Source organism: Manis javanica, chromosome 2 (assembly GCF_040802235.1).
Source record: "Manis javanica isolate MJ-LG chromosome 2, MJ_LKY, whole genome shotgun sequence".
In the NCBI taxonomy this organism is placed as follows: domain Eukaryota; kingdom Metazoa; phylum Chordata; class Mammalia; order Pholidota; family Manidae; genus Manis; species Manis javanica.
This window is the reverse complement of record NC_133157.1, coordinates 176,105,450-176,129,402: the sequence shown is the minus strand read 5'-3', so window position 1 is coordinate 176,129,402 and position 23,953 is coordinate 176,105,450.

Sequence of the window (23,953 nt, the reverse complement as noted above, 5' to 3'; positions counted from 1 at the left end):
TACTTTTTTCCCTAGGGGAAACTTAAAGGAATAAAAGTTACAAAAAATAATATAATTATCACTTTTAGAATTATTTTGCTTAATACCTTGGCATATTTGCTCCCAGGATTTTCTGTGTGCATGCTTTAAAAATAAGTATTTTATGAGCATACTATTCTTTTGTTCTCAAATATCATAGAAATACATAATTATTAAAGTAATATATGTTCATTAGCTAAATTTAAGAAGACAATGACTTGACATTTGTGGTATTCCTTGGTAAGTTACAGACCTATATTCTACAATATTGGCTTCTGTATGTAAATTTACAGCCATGGCATTCCAATAGATAACAGCATAATGGCAATACTCAGTAACCAATAAATGTTTGGTCTGGGATCTATATTCTGTTTCCTAAGGCAGAAAAGTGTATAAAAATTTTATGTGGGACAGTCAATAGAAATATTTGTTAGCCTTCAGTTTATCTAAAAACTGTTTTAGAACAATTCACTTCCTTACTATAGTGCTATCAATTACTGAAGTTTTGCCCTGTAAATTTTTATAGAGAGAGCAAAGAAGTGACTTATTCAACATTGCACCCAAGAGTCAACATCAGCTTTACTAATTGGTTGTTTAAAATATTTAATTCACATTAATTATGATATTTCCCTGAACTGATCAGTGTACGGCTAATTGCCAACAATTTCAAAACTGTAACTCTAGTGGAGGTGGGAAGGTCCTTTGCCATTTTTCCTTTAGTCTTAACAAGCAAGTCCATTGCTTTGTGGTACACTGCTGATTGGTGTGGGTGGGGTGGAGGCTCTGGTCCCCTGACGGGTTGACACAGTCGGCAGCTGGCTTCATAAATGGAGTGAGCCAAGTGCACTTTAGCTGCACTTGGATAAGTTTCTGATCAGTTCTGGTAAACTCTGTTTTTTAAGAAGTTTCAAAAATCTGGTGCTATAATACAAATATTCAATATAATTTTTACCTGTGACTAGTTCTATAATCTCTTTCTAATGCTTTGCATTATATATTAGTGAAAATGCATGTGTATATTATATATAAATTATTCTTAGAGTCATTGTAATGAAAATAATCTACACAATTTCAGATTTGACTTACAATTGTTTTATATATATCTATGCCTTCATGGAAACTTTTTTAAAAAGATTTTTGAAAACACAGTGGCTGACACTCTTATGTACATTTTATAATGCACATGTACATCCTATTTTTCAGTAGCAAGTGCCTTTTTATATTATTATTATTCTCTTTAAAAAGCATTCTATTATATAAATAAATTTGAGATATTCCCCTCCAACAATTGCCAAATCTCTTTTCTATCAGAACACTACAATTGTACAAAATATTCTTCTTTGAGTCAAATATGAGGGAAATTGGCTTAAGATTACATTATTTTGATTTGCCTATGTAAAGTGATATATAAAATTATCTTTTAACAAATTTTTCTGTTGATACTGATGCAGTCTAACTCCTTTCATTCAGAAAAATAAAGAGCATCAGTGTCTCTATTTTAAAAATCCTGTCACAAAATTGTAAAGATTTAAAATAAGACCATAAAATAAGGGACATTGAGTGGAGAGCGGAATCAGTCCTGAGAGCCTTAGACATAAAGATAAGAGAAGGTGAGGGAAGCTACTTGACGTATCAGTATTACCTTTCTTTTAGGTCAGCTGGTTCAAAATTCCCAAATTTCCAGTCTCTTCGCCATACCTGTCTTCTAACCAATCATGATACCCATGCTGATTTATTTCTCTGCTCTGCCATTTTCCATATCAGAGGAACTGAAAACAGTCCCCTGTGTGTGATGAAGGCTTACAATAGCAGTTCTTTGATGAGGAAACACTATCGGTGTATATTTGAATTACAGTTAGGACCAAATAAGCTAGACCAAGCAGCCTCCTCCGTTAAAACTAAGTGTACTGGCCTGAACCTAAAGAAGCCAACTGAGATCCACATTTCCTTTGACTGGACCCTACCCCAAATTCTGCAGCACTGGTCCAGGCAGCTGGGTCCAAGGACAGAGCCCTCACTGGTCTCAGAGCAATGGAGGTTCTCAGGCAGGGTCAGCAGCTGTGAAGTAGGTCCTTTTGCATTTGGGAAAACAAAAAAACAGAAGTGTCATCATTGTTTGTGTTTCCACAAATCCCTAAGGGTGATATCAACTCACAATATCCAGAAGAGGAGGTAAAATCATAAATCATACAGTAACTACAGCTGGAATTCATAGTTTCCCCAGCACAGAATTCAGGCCGGGCTGGGTGAGCAGGTTCGGGCACAGTGAAGGATCCTGAATGCCTCCCCTGCCACCATCTACCCTTTCTCTCAGGGGCTGGATTCTGTTCTTCAGTTCAGCTAGCTGCTGGCTGAGATATGTTCTGACCTCAGGACTCTCCTGAGACATCCTTCCCTGATGTCTGTGTGCAGTGCTGTGGCTCACAGGTCCTGCTGTCATGTCCCAACGACTAAGTCAGTTTTCTTGGATATGTGACAACAGCACTGGGCAAGGCTGGACTGGGACTGTTTCTCCTCCCCTCTCCCAGCCGGGACAGTGCAATTGCATTTCTGCTGGTTATGCTCGAATTCTGTTTCTCAACTCCCAACCTCCTCCACGCAGAGGCTTGGCCAAAAAGGTCTGTCCTTGTAAGCGTCAGTAAGCTGGTCCATCCTAGCTCCGGCCTTGTCATTCTCAGCTTCTCTCCCACAGGCCCTGCACTTGGACTTTTTCCTACCACTTAACAACCTAAAGAGGTGGCAAGACTCTCGAAGAACTGGCTGAACTGCCAACAAAGCATGGCTTGTTGAACTCAAGTGTTTACTATACCTCCCTCTGAAAACAGCCCTCAAATGGAATGGAAGGATCTCCAAAGGAGATGGGGAGATACATCCACTAGTGAAAAGGTAACTCACTGAGGAAACAAAAGCAGAAAAAAAATGAGAAGAATGCAGATAAACAGTGATGACTGACTTAGCAGTCCAAAGAAAGTTGAAACAAGCTCGCATTGGGGGAAGCCAGGATGCAAGCTGATTTAAGGACAAAACTGCAGGAAGTCTTGAGAAGTTAAGCCTTGGTGAATCTGAAAAGCAGAAGCTACAGATACAGCTGAGACTGGAGAAACATTTGAGAACATGAAGAAGAAATAATTGGATTCCCACATCTCCTCCCCTTATCCAATGCAGTGGGGTGCCTGTGGGTAACGGCACCACCCTCCTCCAGCTCAGCAGAAGCTGATAGCTTTGTTTCCTGTGAAGAGGTTGAACCAGGGAGGTTCTGGATGCACGGCCACAAAACATAGATGTAGGTGGTACAGTATTATAAATTGGAAGATTAAGTGAGAATCTCTATTCTGAGTTATAAAACTCCTCTCTCCTTTTCCCCATTTGGATCCTAGAATGCTAACCTCAGACTTACATCTCCCAAGTAGGAAACTGGAGGATAGATGATAAAGAAGGAGCTCTCTTGAAACAGCCCAGGCAGTCACCCTTTGGACACGCCAACTAAACAAGCACCCGCACAAATATCCCATCAGCTCTGCAAAGCCTTACTCCCAAACATGAACAGTAGCCAAGGGTTAGCACATATTGAGGAAAACCTTGGGCATGAAATGCCAAAGTACATAGGAAAAAAAGGAAAAAGAAACTCTCAGAAAGTGGTAATAACTTAGGAAATAGACAAAAAAAACTAACAAAACAAAACAAAACCCTATAACTATCTATATCCTAAAGAGGTAAGATACCGAATCATGAAACAGCATGCAATAAAAAAGGAATATTATAAACATTAAAGAGATCCTAGATACTAAAAATGTGATATGGAAAAGAAATGTTTGATAAAAGAATGGATGATAAGGTAGGTAAAGGTCCTGGAAACTAATAATAAAATAAATGAATTATAGAAGAAAAAAGTAAAGATAGAAAGTTAGTTCAAGAGATCCAACAACCAAACAATAAGAATTCCAGAGAAACAGAATAGGATGACTAGAAGAAAAACAAGTTTCAAGAAAATTGCTCAGCAATGAAGGCCATCAAGTATCCAGATTTGGAAGAGAGTATTGATTCCCAGCATAGATAGTGAAGGCAGGTCCAGACCAATGCCTGGCATGGTGAACTATGAGAGTAAAGAGAACACTGGGGTGAAGAGAAGACTCTCAAAGCTTAGAGAGTTTAAACTTTTTTTTAAAAGTTAGGAATCAAAATGGCATCAGACTTCTCAAGAACAATGGAAGCCAAAGGGCAACATGACACTATCTTGAAAATTCTGAAAGAAAATAATTTGCAGCCCACAATTGTATACTTAGTTATGAACCAGAGTGGAAATAGAAAAAAAAATTAGGTATGTGTGATGGTTAATTTTATGTCAACTTGGCCCTGGTGCCCAGATATAAGGTGAAATATTATTTTGAATGCTTTTGTGAGGGTGTTTCTGGATGATATTAACCTTTAAATCAGTGTACGATGAGTAAAGGAGCTTGCCTTGCATAATGTGGGTGGGCCTCATCTAATCATTTGAAGGTCTGAATAGAACAAAATAGAAATCCTTGTGCAAAAAGAAGTTCTACAGCAGGCAGCTGGCCTTTAGACTTGACATGGGGCATTGGCTGCTTGCTGTGTCTCCAGCTTGACAGACTTTGGACTTAAACTGCATCATCAGCTCTCCTCTGGGTCTCCAGTCTACAAGCTCACCTTACCAAATTTGGGCTTGCCAGCCTCCATAATTAGGTGAGCCAGTTTCTTAAAATAAATCACTTTTTATACACACACACACACACACACACACACACACACACAGGCACACTTCTGTTTCTCTGGATAATCCTGACAAATATAATAAGCAAGGTTTCAAAAATTTTACCTTCTATGTACCTTTCTTGGAAAGCCACTGAAGAATGGGTGACACCAAATAATGAGAGTAAACAAAGAAAAAGACATGTCATCCAGGACATACAGGGTTCGACAGACATATGGGAATTCCCAGGCTGAGGGGGACATAAGTGCCCATGATAAGACAAAAAGGCAGAGAACCACCTGCTCATCAGAGCTTAGGTGAAGGCTCCAGAGAGGATGTCTGAGACAGAGAGAGACCACGTAAGAGACAAGGGAGAAGGATGGAGAAACCAATAAACTAATAATAAAAATTTGACTTCTTTGAGAGATAGCAAATTTGGAGAAAAACTAGTGATAAATAAATGGAAAGTAAGGAATTTTAAAAAAGGCACAATAATATGAGAAAATAAAAAGCAATCTAAGAAAGGATTTGTAATCATAGTATACTACATAGTTCAGTGGTGATGCAGTCAGTACCATATTCCAACCTTATCAACAATTATGATTGGGAAACTGGTGAAAAAGGGGCGAAGGATGATGATCTTTCAAAACAGGAAGTCAATCTAAAATTTAGCAATTATTTATTAACTGCTTACAATGTACTGTTTTAAGTTCTTTTACTTGTTTTTTACTTAATCCTCCCAATAAACCTGTTAGGTAGTTACTGTTATCATCCCCACGTCACACATGAGGAATCTCAGACCCTAGGAGGATGGATGAGGATTTTTCTCAATGTCAGAGAGCTAGTAAATGCTGATGCTAGGATTAGGACTTGGGCAATCTTTCTTGTGAACATACATTGATAATTAACCTCTATGCTCTACTCCTTTCCATATAGAACAGAAAGTGTACTAGTCTAAAACAGCAGTTAATTGGATAGCAGTTTAGAAGCTTGAAAATATAAGTAAGAGGTAGGTACTAGTTTTAATCTTTAATGGTTCAGCATACTTTTAATGGCTTCTATGTGCTTACATATCTCCTTTCCAGCTTTGATTTTAGAAGACACTGTAAACATTTTTAACTGCTCAGAGCATCTGTCTTTGGCAAGGCCTTGCTGTTCCCATTCAGTAACCACATAAGTGTTAAAATATTGCTGTCATTCTGCAAAACAGTTACTTATTTTTAAAAATCCTATTACAATAATATTGTGGTTTTCATCAAGAAAAATATGCTATCTACTTAAAAGGTTCAGAAAATTGTCATTTCAGTAGTTTAAAAAATCATCACCCTGTACAGATAAATATTGCTTTGCCTCTTTATTCTTTGATGTCTTTTAAATAGAAAGTAAACTGTGACATGAACAGAATAAAAATTAAAAATGGAGACCTCAGCTTTGCTATAAGGGACAAATAAAAAAATTAGGTGAAGATAAAACTCTTTAGCTTCATTTTTTTAAGTTGAGGTACATACAACAAAATGCACAAATCTTAGTGTATAGCTTGATGAATTTTGACATGTGTATACACTAATGTAACCATAGCCCTGATCAAGACATCAAACATTTGCATATTTTTTCTCTTCACCTGTCTCACCCATCCCCCACTCCCATCTCCACTATGGTAACCACCAGTTTGTTCTCTGTGTTTATGCTTCTATTTCAGTTTCATTTTTGTTTTTTAGGTTTGACATATAAGTGAAATCATGCTATTTGTCTTTCCCTGATCTATTTCACTTGGTGTTAATATCCTCTAAGCCCATCCATGTTCCTGCAATGGCAATATTTCATTTTTTATGGCTGTGTATATAAATCATATCTTTACCCATTTATCTCTCAATGGACATTAAGGTTTTTTCCATATTTTGGCTATTGTAAGTAATGCTGCAATAAACATAGGAATATATTTATCTTTTTGGATTAGTGATTTTGTTTTCTTTGGGTAAATTCCCAGGAGTGGAATTGCTGTGTCATATGGTATTTCTATTTTTAGTTCTTTGAGAAACCTCTATACCGCTTTCCTTAGTACCTGCACCAATTTACATTACAACCTATAGTGCATGAGGGCTCCAGTGTCTCCACATCCTTACTAACACTTGCTATTCCTTATCCTGTTGATGTTAGCCTTTCAGACTGGCATGAGGCGATATCTCCCTGTGGTTATGATTTGCATTTCTCTAATGATTAGTGATGCTGAACATCTTTTCATGTGTCTTTTGGCCATCTGTATGTCTTCTTTGGAAAAATGTCTATGGCAGTCCTCTGCCCATTTTTTATTCAGATTGTTTCTCTGGTATTGAGTTGTATGAGTTCTTTATGTATTTTGGATAGTAGCACCTTTTTGGATATATTACTTTCAAATATCTTCTTCCATTCAGTAGGCTGCCTTTTTGTTTTGTTGATCGTTTCCTTTGCTGTGCAGAAGTTTTTTAATCTAATGTAGTCTCACTTGTTTATTTTGGTTTTGTGTCCCTTGCCTGGAGAGACATAGAAAAAAATTGCTGATGCTGATGTTTAAGAGTTTACTGCCAATGTTTTCCTCTAGGAGCTTTATGGTTTTAGGTCTTATATTTAGGTCTTTAATCTGTTTTGAGTTTATTTTTGTGTATGGTGAAAGATGACAATCCATTCTTTTGCATATGCCTGTACAGTTTTCCAAACACCATTTATTAAGAGACTTTTGCCCATTGTATATTCTTGACTCCCTTGTCATGTATTAGTTGACCATATAAGACAAACCTACAACTAACATCATACTTAATGCTGAAAAGCTGAAAGCTTTTCCTCCAAGATCAGGAACAAGACAAGTATTCCCACTTGCATCACTTTTATTCCACATAGGCCTGGAGGTCCCAGCCAAAGCAATTGGGAAATAAATGAAGGGTATCCAAATTGGTAAGGAGGAAGTAAAATTGTCACTATTCACAGATGACATGATACTATATATAGAAAACCACCGAAGACTCCACCAAAAAGTTATTAGAATAAATGAATCCACTAAAGCTGCAGGAAACAAAATCAATATGCAAAAAGGTTGTGTTTTTATACACATAACAAACAAGAGGAAAGAGAATTAAGAAATAATCCCATTTATAGTTGCATCAAGAAGAATAAAATACCTGAGAATAAACCCGACCAAGCTGTGGGAGATGGACCAGTGCAAGGGCGGGTGACTCTGGGTCCATGGCAAAGTCAGACACTCACTTCACTCTCCTCTTTTGGGGACAGTGTCTCTGTGCAGGCCATATGAGCTTGGGGGAGGAGTGGTACGGGTAGTGAGTCTTTTCTATTCTCCTCAATGCATCTTTTCCTATTTCTGTGCTTTAGTCAAATGCTGGAATCCCTCATCTGGAATCCTTGGCTCTTGTGAAGGTATTTTTATATGTGGTTAGCTGTGCAAACTGATATCTGGGGGACAGGGGACAAATACTAGAAATTCCTATGTGGCCATTTTGCTGTCATCACTCCCTAGCTTTTTACTTTTATTGCATGCCTATATAAAGAACTGTTATGGAATATTCTAAATGTACAAAATTGTTGTACCATAAGAGAAAATGGAGTGGAGAAATCTAACTCTAAAAAGAACCATCACTTCATGCCAAAGGAGAATTTTATTTCTCTGAAACTTAAATATCTCCTTTGGTTTGGACACCACAGATGTGAACTTCTGATATATGAACTTTTAGTAAATGTGTTTCTCTAGCTATAAGATATCTGTCCTGCCAATATTTGGAGACTAGGAGAGTAAAATGTGAAATAAATAAAAATAGGATAGATTTTTATATTATTTACCCCATTCTTATCTAGCTAATTAAATCTCGTTACTGCCTATTTTACATCTTTCCCTCTACTAGATGTTTACTTCCCATTCTCTGCCTATTTTTAAATTTAAATATACTGTTTTCTTCCACTTAGAATGTCTCCTAGATGCTCAGTATATTTCACCTTCTGTAATATTCAGGCCACTCACATTCTTCTAAATCCATTCAGATCAATGAAAAGTTCTTCTCGGTTTACAAAAATTTGCATAATTTATACTAGTTGTCCAATATGAACCCTATTAACATTGGAAAATATCATAGGCCCCGTGTGATAATAGCCATAGTTCTAGTTTTCTTTCATTGGGGAAATAATGATGCTCATGATAAGTAAATTGGTGGGACCACATCAAATACCTCTGTAGCCCTTCAGGGTCCTAGATCCACAGGTTGGAAGATGCTTTGAACAAATACATCACACATTTGTTTTCTAGTGTTTTCCTGTGAAGAGATAATTTCTCAATTTGATTTTATCTCCATTAAAATAATAACTGAAGTTTGGACTATTTTATTACCAATCAGTATGGTACAGATGCTTATTAATTCTTTGCCAAACAAGGTAACAAATCACAATTCAGTTGACTTTCTTGTATTGCTATATAGATAGTAATACATTAAACTATTAATGTTATATGGGTCGAAACAAATTATAGAGTTTAAGGTAAGGAAGTCTTTAACAAGGTACCAGAATAATAAACCCTTGTCAGTTCTTTTCAGATTTTAAGAGGCAAACAAATCTCTTGGAGATCTTGTTGAAATTAAGATTCTGATTCAGTCCATTTGGAAAGAGATAGGAAAGTGTTCAGGACATGATAATATCTCTAGTCTGTGGACCACACTTTGAGTAGAAAGGTTCTCTCTACCTGAATTCAGGTAAATTTTATTTCCACAGTACCTAAATAGAATACAGAGACATCAGGGGTAAAAAAATCAAGAATCAAATGTCAGACTGCACAGCTATATAGATCTAGTTAACAATGTTTTACTAAATAGAAGATATCTGAATAAAGTCTCCCAGTGATTGAACAACTTTAGTTATTTTCCCATTCCTCCTCCTCATTCTCTTTTGCATTGTTCACTTCTGTTCAGAGGTTCTGTACCTTCTTTGGAGTTTTATGTGGTTCTCTGGCTATAAGGACCTGCAAACTGTGGGCTCATTATTCAATGACTAACTATTGTAGACATATTCTTTCTACACTTCTCTGTGAACTATTCATAACTATTGCTATGAACTAATTTATATTTCAAATTCTCATTTTATTGGCATATTCTGAATAGCAACTTGTTGTTAGCAGCTGTTTATAGCAGATGTTAGCAGGTATCATCATTTTCTACCTAAACAAGAGATGATTCCCCTCTCTGTGTGTGTGTGTGTGTGTGTGAGAAAGAAGGATAATATATTTGCTCTATGATTTTGAATAGGAAAGTCTAGCTCCTGAGATACCTTTGGAAAAAGATTATCCCTCAAAACTCACATATACCCTTTTCACATTGAAACCTCACTTCTACTTTAAAATCCCCCAGTGAAATCAAACTGCCTCTTAGAGCAGTTCTTTGTGGGGAACTGGCAGAAGAGGGCATTCATCTCATGTTGGTCCTCTAGAAGAGGTATGAATTCTCCTCTGGTTTAAGTCTCTATTGATTAGCTATTTCTTTACATTTTCTTGTTTATATTCATAATTAGTCTATCATATTATGACAACAGCTGGAAACTTTACAAGGAGAAGAGGATCTTTCCTCTGCATTCAAACAACACATTGTGATTTGCATTGTGAACTTCTTACTGTTTTGTGTTGAAGCTTTTCTGCTAATTATCAATTAAGTATACTATGCCAAGCCATATCATGCCATACCATGCCATGCCAAGCCATACCACGGGCAGAATAATTTTTCATTTACCTTTGGATGTGTAGTCTATGAGCACTGCATAAATTCTGGTGAATGAAGGATATGATCTGCCACTGTCTTGGTCATCTATACATTTTGTAAAACAGAGAAGTAATCAGGAATATCAAGAACATTCTTTAATCTTGTGGAATATTTTTCAATCAGGAAAAGAATTCATAGTTAAAATGAGACAAAACCTGCTAAGAATTCACCTTGTATTCTGACCACTCATCCCTGGCCTTTCAGAGTTCTGTTTCTACCACTAGCCAAGTCTTTAAAAAATATTGATGAACTCAGTACTCCATCCTTAAACTCATTTTCTTCTCTCGCTCTCCTTTTTCCCTTCTCAAGTTCCTCGGTTGTGACTAAAACTCTCCAGTCATGAGTCCTTGTTCCCTGGTTCAGATCTCCTCTCTGAGGCTTGCACCTGTGTATCTCATTGCCTACTAGACTGCTCCACCTGAATGTACTATTCATGTCATAAATAAAACAGATTCAAAAATTTATGAAGCAAGCCCTCTTATAGCCTTCAAGGTAACTAATGAAATCAAACCCTTCCTGACTGTATCCTGGGAGATATTCTAAATCCTTTCATCTTCATTACTTCTAATAGCCAATCAATCATAAAGTCTTGTTGATTAGACTTATAAATATTTTCAAATTTATCACTTTTCTTTATATCCACTACAACTATTTTAATCCAGACACTCATAATTTCTTTCTTGGGCTTTTGCAATATCCTCTCTACTATTACACCTTTAGGGGCAGCACTCAGCACTCTATTCTCCTTCCACACTGCTTCAAAGATCATCTTCTCAAGTGCAAGTCTGATTTTGTTCTTATCTAACCTTAAAGAGTTGGGGCTTACTAACTACAGAGTGCATTCAGATGGCTTGGTCTTCTTTAGCTTTATCCCATTTCTTTCCAATTTGTATTTCTTCTTCTAACTCTACTTATAGATCTTCATTGCCTCCTTTCCTATTATACACTATTCTGTCTATTTTCAATCTTCCACTAGCCAGTTGAAAAATACTACTCATACATCAAGACTGCTTAATTATCATTCCTCTGTGAGAAATAACAGTCTCCTCCTGATCTCATCACCCATTTGTACCTACTTCTATGATAATCTCACACTGCTCTAAGCTTACTTGTCTGCTTCCCACACAAGACCATGAGTATTTGGCTTCACGTGCTGTCTGGAACAGAACATCTGCTCAATAAATATCTCAAAATTATTCATGTGACTGTTTGCCCAGTCCATTTTAGCAGCTTATTTTCTGTACTACTTTAATGTGTCTTGTTACTCTTGGTCAAAAATAAATCAGTCTCATTCTACTTTATACATTCAAAGGAGCTCCTGAATAAGGACCCACAGCAGAATTTTTCTCAGATATAAGTACCAAGAACAGCTGTGCATCTCCTAAACAATGGGTTTATTTGGAATGTACAATTGTTCAGAATACTGTGAATCCTGAAACTGATTTTATTTCCCTCTGCATTGGTATAAAAGGAATTCAAAGTCAAATATGTGGCTCACCTCTAAATATGGTACAGAAACTTATAAAAGGAGTTTTTGCATACTAATCTTAGCTCTTGTTTCATTTTCTACCATTATTTTCTCTTTTACCAGATGTCCTCATCATTTTATCTTTTCTATGTTTATGTGCTTTTTTAAGAGACAGTGATTTTTAGAATAAATGAAATAAATGATATTGAGTTATTTCTCCCAAATTTAAGTGTCTTTTTTTTGATATTCAAACTCTTTATCTTAATTCTGGTGGAAAAAGCCTTATGAACAATATAATCAATTTCCCACCTCTTTGAATTATGTATGACGTATGTTCTCTAAACTTTGATCAATGAACTAGCTTCAGAATATTCTTATTGTCCTAGCTAAGAAAAATTTATACTACACTTAATAATAAATTTGAGATAAATGTATCATATCTATGTAAGTATTATTTCTAAACTTTAGTTTCTATCTGCACATCATTGTAATTAGATTGCCATATTCTGCTGGATTATAAAAGCAGTACTGTGAAATATCAATAAACTTTCAGATAATTTTGCTTAAACTTAAAAGTCATGCTTTAGTGGTAGTTAGATTGAATATTCACTATAATTAGTAAAGGTGATACTTATATGAGGTTTTCTAAATGTACTATATTTCACAATTTAAAAAGTTTTTCAGAACTAGTATTACTGATGCCTAGGAAGGTATGAAAGTAATTATAGGTATACTCCTAGGGAAGTATGTAAACAAAGGTTGGACAAAATATTGTTTTTGGAAGTATGAGAGCACTGGAGAGCTACAAAGGCAGAGATGAATCCCTGGACTAAAAGCCAGGAGAAGAAAAATCCAGAATGGCAAGCCTGGTATTTGGACCACTTTGCTCCAGGGACATTAGTAAATTCTACAGGAGATAGTTCAGAAGGTGAGAAGTAACATGGGCTTCCAGCAGCCTTGTGAATTTAGGAGGAGGAAACTTGGAATGTATGGCCCGCCAAGGAGAGGGTTTCCTGGAAATTCCCCAGGTTTTAGGTCGGGAACCCCAAGGGCTGCACCTAAGGAATAAGGGTAAACTGAAATGCCCCAGCCCTCGGGCGACTGAAGCTCAGCTTGAACCCTCGCAGTCCCCGCTGGGATTAAGGTGATCTGCTATTGCTTTTGTCCCAAGCTATCTGCCAGAAACTAATGTGAATCTTACTTGGGATGAAGATAACTGTCTTAGGCATCAAATTACCTCTATAACTTTTCAAATACAGTAATTGGCACTGAATTTATAAGATCAGGCACACAGAGACAAAACTATGTGACTGAAACAAGGAAAACAATGAACAATGTAACAGATGCAGAGATCACCCAGAAAGTGGAATTTGACACACAGACACAGACTGTTAAAAATACAATAATAATGTATTGTGGGTTTTTTATTATATATAAAAGTAAAATAAATGACAATAATAGCAAAAAAGGACAGAAAGGGTATAAATCAAAGTATTATTTAGGAGCTTCTTACATTTTTGGAAATACTCTAATATTAATTTAAAACAGAATGTTGTAACAAGAATACATACTGTAATTATTAAAAATAAAAGAGCTATAGATAAAAATTCAAAGGAAAAGAGTGGAATATCAAAACTCCTTAGTCAAAAAGAAGATAAAAGAGGAATATTAGAGTTTCAAAACAGGACAAATAGGAAATAATAAGATGATTTTCTTAAACTCAACCATATTGATAATCACATTAAAGGCAAATATACTGGACATTCCAACAAAAAAGCAGACATCAATTAGGATGGGGAAAAAAGGCATCCAGGAAATACCTCAGGAATGACAGGATTCTAGTTTTTATGAAGTAAATTACATACTGTGGAGGGCAAAGGTTCAAGCATTCTCATTGAAAAACTGATTATTATGCCATTTTAATATTTTTAAGATACAAACAGAATATATTACATTTTATAGATACAGCTTTAGTTTTCAGTCTTAAAAATGTGCACTCTCAGTATGAATAGTGTTTGTTTTGAAGTATTATTTGAAATTGTTAGTGTATATAAAGAAGGGAAGTTATAGAATTTGTCACTGTTACAGTTTACAACTCTGTTTACTATCTCATTTTAATTGGGTGGCAGAAAGTTGGTTATATATAGAAAGCCCTACTTGCAGAAGCAGGTTCTGGGGAAGACTAAGCCCCAGGGTGCCAAGGAACGGGCTACATCCTAAGGATTAAAGCAGTGCCATTGTCAGGCACCCTGGACCCCTGACATGTACCTGTTCTGTCTGTTGCAGACCTGAGTCCCCTAGGCTTATGCTCTTTGCAGACAGGGGAGCCATAAAACAAGGGTAAGGACTTGAAGCAAAAAGTAATGGAAATTTGGCCTGCCCAATGGATCAGGAACTTTGCTATTATCTTAAGGAGGATAATAGATAATAGATGTGAATATCAATTTATTTGTGATGACATGTGGTCAGTGTCACTCTGAATTTCAAAAAGGATTCCACTGATAATTGCTCTGCTAGGCTGAGTTTCAGTGTAATGTGAAAACTAAGAATTTGATTTTTGGTATTAGGTATCTAAGCTCAGCTACTGATTAAATATGTATGCCTGATTGCATTTCCCAAAGATAGCTATAATAGTTATTTACCATCCTATGTTTTCTTTCTTGTGGGAACTTGTCATACTCCTACAAAAGGCAGAGTCTGCTTCTCCAGCTCCTGAATCTCAGCAGGTCCTGTAACACCTTTGGCCAATAAAATGTGATGCCAGCTGGTTTCAGGCATTTCTCTTAAATGGCCTGACATCCTGCTTTCCGCCTTTCGGAAGCTGGCTGCCATTTAAGGAGTATAAGTGAGAAGCCCAAGCCATATGGACAGGCTGTCAAGGACAAGAGGGCAAGTGGAGAACGGGAGAGGTCAATGGGAAATAAGCTGCCAGACATGGATGAAGAAACCATCTTGAAAATGGTTCCTCCAGTCCCAGGTGCCCTGATAGCACATGAATCAGAGGCAAAACATCCAGCCAGGCTCTTCCTGAATTCCTGACCCCAAAAAGTGTGAGCAAAATGAAACCACTGCTTCGAGTCACAACATTTAGGTTAATTTATTATGCAGCAATACATCATCAAAACAACATCTGACCTCGGGTAATCTGTTTAACTCTTCCGAGCCTCAATACTGTAGCCACATCAACACACTTCTAACTTTACAATCACCACTACCATTATCATTATCTTAACTCTTAAAGGAAGGAAAATACGTCATTAGAGTACTATCTGTAAATGTACTTTTGCAGTTATAGGTTGCAGGGATTTAGAATTTTGTGTTTAGATCTTATTCTGTCACTTTCCAATGGTGTGACACTGGGCAAATCACATAATTTTCCTAATACTCAATATATTTGTCTTCATAATAGGGAGAATGTAGTGTCTATTTACTGGTTTGTGATGAGGATTTTTTTTCTTTAGTTTTTTATTTTTGTGGCAAGAACTCAACAAGAAATCGACTCTCAACAAATTTGTAAGTGTATAAATACGTTATTGCTGACTATATGTACAATAGCAGATCTTTGGAGCTTATTAGAATCGGGGAGTTAGTCAATAGGTATAAAATTGCAACTAAGCACAATGATGGTTTAATGAGATAATACTTTTTTATTATATTATGCTTTGACATCTTAAAAAAAATTTCTGGTTGAGGAGAAGACTGCCCCCACCTGGGCTTGCCAGTTCTTAGAGATAGTGAAGGACTTAGCTGGGAACATACCTCTGGTATGCAAATTTATCATTACAGAGACATATCTCCTCTATCTGCCTGCACACTCCAAGAGGCAATATTCTTCTGCCTTAATTATCCCAGGTACCAGACTAGAGACCACCCCTAGAGCTTAGAGTCTGCTAAAATCACTCAAACCAGACATTCCTAATCTGTTTACCCTGCCCTACCCATAAAAAACTCAAGAAAGGCTCTGACCCACACCCACTGCTTGCTCCGGCTTCTGCTTCCTGATTAAAACCTGGTGTTCCTCCTGTAGCCCTGAGTGTTGAGTCGTGCCTCCTGTGTCTAGAGGAACCATGAATGACATGAAATTTCTCTTTCAGAGGCATTGATCTGAGTCATCAGTCACCTTGATAAATTAAGCCCCGGCACTACACAGTGCAAGGCAGGGAAACATCAGGAACCAAAATCAAGCTGAGACTTGGTGCAGGGGCTAGAGTGATGTTTATGAGCAAACCCTTCTTCACAGCAACCCTGCCACAGTCCAATATTCCCATCAGGTAATTCATGACTGAGGGTGAAGAGTACCTACATTCCTCTTTATTTTCAACAATCTGGCTCTGATTAGAACCTAGCTACATTTGAATAAATTTAAAAATATGAGTGATGGATAGAGTTTTATTTTGGGATGTCTATAATAACTGTTTAAAAAAAAGAACCTTGAAAGAACTAATTGGAGGCTGGGTGTTATGAAACATTAACAGAAGGAAAAAGTTTATAGACTGCCTGCAATGTTAGGTACAGTGAATTAAGAGCAATATTGAGGGCTTTTTAGAAGTAGAGAAACAAACAACCCTCTAGTAGAGAAATTAGATATCAAGTTTTATAAGAAAATTTATGATAAATTTTAAATGTATGTGGATTTAGGTAATAAATTTACACATAGGAATTTAAATTAAGGAAACTTTTATAAAGATGGATACTAATGGCAACATTTTTATAATGATAAAAGTAATTAAATAATCTAAATATTCAGAAATAGGTGTTTGTTACATATAACATGCAAATAACTAAATATAATGCAGCAAAAATAATTTTATTTTAAAAATTATACTTGACTGAGATGGCCATCGTTTAGAGTGACAAAAGGGTCATAATATTATACCACATGTATGTATAAATATAGCTAGAAAAATGTCTCAAAGAATCCACACCAAAATGTAATCAGTGGTTACCTCTGATTCATAGATCTATGGATAGATTTTTCTTTTTTAAAATATGTATTTTCTAATCCTTTTACAGCAGACACACTAAGTACTTATGTAGTAAAAAAATGATCAATGTGTTAGAAAAAACACTGTGCTTAGACTGTGCTTATGCTGGACTCAAGATGAGATACACTTTTTGTTTTCAAGACTCAAAGCAAAACAATATTAAAAATGATGTAAAAACACAAACTAATTTGGCTTAAATATTTGGTGACTCAACTAGCAGGACAATGTTAGGACCTGAATTAGAAATGAAATTTTATGTAATGAATATGACTTTTATTCTCTATCCATACATTTTTTGATATTACAAAAGGATTATTATCAGAAAAAATATACAGTATGGAGGGAAGTAATGTAAAAAGAAATATAGAATACTTGAATACTGATAGGGAAACAAAAAATGTATTTCTGTTCCAGGTTCAGAAATGCTCTTAGTCAAATTATAGAAAGGGACTGGAAATGACATTTTCTCTGGTGCACTGTGAGCTCAAAATTTTATCAACATCGTTTTTTTTTTAATTCTGATAACAGCTTTATGAGGTGGATATTTTTCTTTCTACTTTACAGAGGAGAAAAATGAAGGTCAGAAGGATCAGTCAACCTGAGAAAGGTCACACATATGGTAAATAGCAAAGCATATGTGGACCTGTATCTCTCTGCTTCAAGCCTTCTGATCATTTTGCAGTACCTCCACATGTAACTAATTTTTTCCTTGGAACACTTTGATAATTGCATTTTACAATCCTGAACAAGAGATGTCATTTTCATATAAATAGCCTAAAACATCACTATTTAACCATAAATTAGATATCAGTGAATTATATCATATAAAGCTCTCTTGTTCATATAGAACCCATAGTTAATTTGAATATAATTTTATTTGAATCACATATGACTCCAGGTGACATCTTTTCTTAATATAGTCAAATTTATAATATCCCATTTTACAAAGCATTTATTTTTACTCTGCTCAAAGGCTACACTACCAAAGATGAAATATTAGAAATTAGGAACATGAGAAAGGCAGATTTTAGGTTTTATTTCTATGCTTCTCACTAAATTACTTTTAACATAAACTAAAACCTCAGGCAAGAAAAAACCATGACTTGAGCAAACATTTTTTTTTTCCTCCTGCGGTACTTGCATTTCTTCTGAAACAACAAAAATGTCTGGTTTGGTTACAACATTAATTTGGAAAAATATATCCTATTTATATTCAGAAACCAAAATGACATAGGTATGTGTTACTTGTTTATACATATAATTAAAAACGTATCTCCTACATTAAATGTGAGGCCTCTGGTCAGTGGGAGATAATAAAACCCAGTAAATACACTAGGGGCATATGAACATGGTTGTGGCATTTGCAGAACCTGAATTTCAGCTTTGACGGGTAGGATTTTGTCCTGGAGTTACAGCAGCACCACAGGAAGGACAATCTACCATACCCACGACTCACTCAAAAGGAAATCAGGGCCCCCATGTTTGTCACCACGTGATTGGATGGCCGGCTTACTACAGTCACAGACACCCTTGGTTAGAGGCACAGTAGGGAGCCAGGCCTCAGAACTAACAGAGTCATTGAAGCCCAGAAGTCTGCAATTTTTAAAAGCTAAAAGCTACCCAGAGTATCTTTAGGTTTCTAATGTTAAAGAACACTGCTTTGATCCTCTGAGAATAGCATTTTTTCTGAGTAAGCCAAAGAGAATGTTCTGTCAACGACAATCACAAACTTTTAGTGATCAAGACTCCGAAGAAACTTATATTTCAATATTTTGGACTTTGGGGAATACGATATCAAATTTTTAAATTCATTTCTTATTTAGCAAACAAAAAACCCTTCCTTGGAATATAAAATATTTCTTCTCCCAAGAAAGTAACCAAAGAAGGCCAAGGAACAGCAAACCACACCCTGTTCTAGTGTTCCCTTCCTAAATCAACTCATAATTACTCTGCTGAGAGTAGGAGCCAATATCTGACAAACCAAATGCAGAATGAGGGCACACATCTCAGATACAGGGCAGAATAATAAATTCCCATTGGCACTTGCTTCTCAACTTCTGTACCTTCTATGTTCTTAGAACTTGTATTCACAGTTACCACTATAAGTGGCCTGGGATGGTGTTTCTAGGTTCCCTAACTCTGTGGTAAGTCCGCAGATCACTCATGGCCAGGCATATTCATGTTTCATTGTATTTGATGGTAAAGTGTTTGTCATTAAACCTTCCCAATATTTCCCTAGGATAATTCCCTTCATAGTTTTGATGCTTCCTGAGTAAGCAAGGTCATTTCAAGGTTCTCTGCATGAGAACTTCCTTTAACTGACACTCAATTTCTGAGTGTGATGTCAGTGGAACTAAGTCACCTTTTTCTTTTCCACTAGATCGAGAGTCAGCAACTATGGTATACAGCTCAAATCTGGCCAGTCACCTGTTTCTGTAAAAGCAGGTTTCACTGGAACACAGTGAACGCATATTTATATCTGCTTTCCTGGTACAATGATAGAGTTAGTAGTTGCCACAGAGGTGGTATGACTTGCAAAATTTAATTTATTATCTGGCCCTTTACATATATTCCTTGATGTATGTCAAAGTCCTACTAGTTCCTCAAATCTGAGGTCTCACTTTCACAAGAATGGGCAATCCCCAGCCAATACTGAGAAGACTGCCAAATATCTGAAGCTTGCCAAAAATATCAACATTCTCCTTTAAAATTATCTACCTCCCCTAAAAAGGGCTCATGCAATTCAAATATTTTCTCATAGCAGCTTTCATGATTGTGTACCATCAATGGCCAAACACATTCTCCAAGCTCCAAGTGTTCATCTCTGGAAGCCAAGGGCAGAGTGGGCCAACCTAGAGCTCAAATGCCAGGTCACCCACCCACCCCACCCTTGAACGGGGCTTCCCACCCCAGGAGCCAGCCCCACCACCAGGCCATCAGTCACCCAGCCTGTGGGTGTGAGAATGCTGGCGTAGGAATTTGTGTTTCACCATTTTTTTTCTTACTTAAAATTTTCCCACTACAAATGTGGCTATTCAAGTTACCACTCTGTATCAGTCAGAGTGTATTAGGTTATAATGCAGTAAAAAACAACTCCCAAATTTTGCTTACAACAAAGATTTATTTCTTGCTTATGTTACAAGTCAGTCAGGAATTGTCTCAGCATTTGCTCCAGATGCCTTCTTTATTCAGGTATCCAGGATCGAAGGAGCAGCACTTCTTCGGTACAGGCCATTCTAGGTACAGAGGGACAATACGGCTCTTAAGACTTTGGCACCACAGACATCCCGTATGTTTCTTCCATCCATATCCCACTGATTCTTCCAGTCACATTCCACTGACCCAAACCAGTCACTTGCTCATGCCTGATAGAAATGCAATAGGGAGGTATACTCTTCCTATAAAGAATACCTGCTTCAAATTTCATGGCAATGCACAGGATTATAATCTTCTTACAGGGAGGACAGAGAAAAATGGGAATATAATTTATGATATATTCTTTATGTGTTTAAAAGTGGAATGTCTTTCTGGTTTCTTAAGTTATCATCTTCTCAGGACTAGGAACTTAATTTGGGCTCTGACACCTTTAAATGCATGACTCTGATCTGGAAATATGCCATATTTGCTATCCTGAGGGGTTAAAGAGCCTTAGAGGCCTGTCTTGCCTGGTAGCCAAACTGATCCTGAAACCACAACTACAAAGGTTTCTGTGTGTCAATTTCAGGTCCTACTGATCTCTATTTAAAATTATAATCCTAAGTAGAACATTGTGTTTTGCTTTTATTATTTTCAAAGGTTTTCATGGACTAGAAAAATGGTACAAGTTATGATAAAGTTAAAATCTTGTTCCCATGCCCATATCCACCTACCCTTGGGACAACAGATAAGTTAAATAGAACTTTTTGTATCATTGATGACTTTCAAGCTAATGGCTCTTGCTCAAACCACTCTGGGAACTTGTTTCAGGGCAGATTTAAAGCCCAGTTTATCAGACGTAGGTGAAAAACCAATTTCACCATTGTATACAATGGTGAAGTATGAGACACAAAGTTATTTAACTACTCTTTTTTTCTTTCTTTCCTTTTTGCTCTTTTTTGGCTTACTCATTCAAAAAGTATATATGAGACAACTATATGCCCATCACTGGGTAATTTCTTCTTTGTTCTTCCAGGTTTCTTAAGCCTTAATGTGCTGGCCTGGCCTGAGAGGCACCAGAGAGAGGACCTTGAGGGCTGGCCTGGGTTGGGCTGCTGGGGGAAAGTTTCAGTGAACAGGCTGACCAAGGTGAGTTCCTGTAAGTGTTGCTTGCTTCCTAGCTGCATGCTGATGGTGAAACCCCCTGAAGTCGTTATTCTGCAGTGAGGCCCTTTGGGCACCCCAAGTGTGAACCTGTGAATGCAGACTGTATCAACTGGGAGACAAGAGATGCATTAAAGGGTTGTTATTTGCTTTAGGAGGATTCATTGTGAGGGTTTTACAAATTTAAAAATCCATTTACCTTTAAAATTGGTAATATAAGCACATGACCCAAAAATCATAAGACATAGGAAGGTTTACAGTGAAGATGGAGTCTTCCATCCTTGTTCTCCAGCTACCCAGCACCCCCATACAGAAAGCAGCCACTTATCATTTGTATATCTTTCCAGAGATATTCTGTGCACGTGCATGCATGTTTTCTATTTGATTTCCATTTTTCCTTCCATTCAGACATGGTACCTATTCTGCACTTCCTAATATGTCTCAGAGAGCTTTCCTTTCCTCTACAAATAGAGCTGCTTTATTCATTTTGACTGTTGAAAAACTAGTATTAAGTGTGGAGACTAAGGACCGAACCACTTGGGTTCAAATCCCAATTCCATCACTTCCCATCTCTGAAACATTGGACAAGTCACTCAGCCTTTCCATTCTTCAGGTCCCGCACAGGGGTGTTATAATAATTCATCAATTTAGAGTATAAACAAAGCATTCAGAGTCATTTCTAGCACCCAGTAAGTTCTCAAAAGATTATTGTCTTTATTTCTGTGTATAGATATACCATACTTTAATCGGCTCCCTTGATAGATATTTAGGTTATTTCTCATCTTTAAATACTATATGTAGTGCTCAGTGAAGATATATGTTTACAAGACTTCAGATAGATACCTTGGGACATTTGAATTACATGGGCAGACAGGGATGGGGAATGAGAAACAAGATTTTAATAATTTATGTTTGTATAGCACTTTACATCTTAAAATAATGTCTACTCGCATTATATCATTTAAGCTTAGAACTGCACAGCGATCTCCTCCTCTCTATCTTCAACACCATCATCCCCCTTCCAAAGTACTCTCAGTATGCCCCCTGCACGTAAATCTGACTACAGCACATTATAGGTATAAAAGAAAGTGTATTCAATGACTGAAAAAAAAAATGAATGAAAATGAGATAATATATACAAGTAAGGAAGTAGAAATCAAAGTTGTAAACTTCAGTTATGAAGGTCTTAGGGTTGGGAAGTGCTGAAGTCAGGTCTCAAACATGCACCTTCTACTGCCATCTGGAGCTCTGCCAGCAATACTTCGGAGCCTATTTAAAACGCTACTGTGTGGAGCTACTAATAGCTGAAGATCAACAGAAGAGAAGGTAATCCTTTCCTCTCAACCATTTATTACGGAAACCAGTGGGACAGTAACAATCTCTTTACACAATTTCCTTTAAAAGAAACTTATCCATGACTAAGTCTATATTTGTATGTGTATTACAAGGACAACTTTTATTCAGAAAACCGCTTCAAATGCAAACAACTTGATTATGTTTGCATAATCAAGTGCCTTTGGAAGGGAAACTCTAACATGATGATATACTGAGGGAAGAACAGTTAATGGAAAGAAACTTCTATCATTAAACTATGAAATATGGTTGTTAAGGTAATTTCTGAACAGATTTGCAGAGTGTGTTATTCATATTTTTAAAAAGGCTTATAGAACTCAAGGACGAACAAGTTGTCTCCTTAAAGTGACTTTAGGATATTAAGTCCTAAAAGGACTTAAAGATATTATCTAGGGAGCCCATGGAATTTCCAAAACACAAACAATTGCATAGCCTGAATAATTATGGTAGGAGCACAATATTGCTGATTACTTACCTCCTTACTTTCGGGTTTAAATTTTACTTCCTAGTCTCCAGGTCCAAATAGGATTACCTACGTCTGCTCACCACCTGGCTGTCCTGCACCAATGTAAACATGGGGGGGCAGGGTGCAATGGAAATTCTCCCTGGTTAAGACATTTCAGGGAAATCTATTCAGTGTTTCCCAAAAAGATTTCCTAGATGTCAGCTTACTCTCTATTCTAGCATTTCTCATAGACCACCTGTATCAGAATCACCTGGAATAGTTCTGTAAAAGGCACAGTCCTGGTCCCTACAGCAGACCTACTGCAATCAAAATCTCAGAAGGCAGAACCTGGGAATTTGGGTTTTATATTTAGTAGCCTGAGTGGTTGCTATCCACGCATAATTTTAAGTACCACAACTCAGTGATTTAGGCAAATTACTCAAGTGTTATCCACTTTTCCAGGAAAAGCTCTGAACTTCTGCATCAATTCTGGAACGTGATCTCCAAATTTCAGAAAATTACAGGAAGTTGTTTTTGCCTAGAATTCTGTGTTCTTCATTAAAGTAATTTGTGATCTAATTTTGGTCCTCAAAAGACCAGAATGTAAATAGCCAGAATCAGCCTTAAAAAGGAAATTAATTGGTTGCATTTTTATCTTTCTCAACAGAAGGCAAAGTGCTTACTAAGTCAAATTTAGAATACTAATCGCCATACAAAAGAACAGTAACAAAGCTAATGTTTACACTAGATATAAGAATCATGTTGACAGATATTTAAAAAATACATTAGGCAAACTGTAAGTTTATTTGCAAGGTAGTAAAGGGAACAAAATGTAATGGGTCACAAAAGATACACCCCCATGAACTTCCTGCATGCTGCTCTGCGATCACCTGC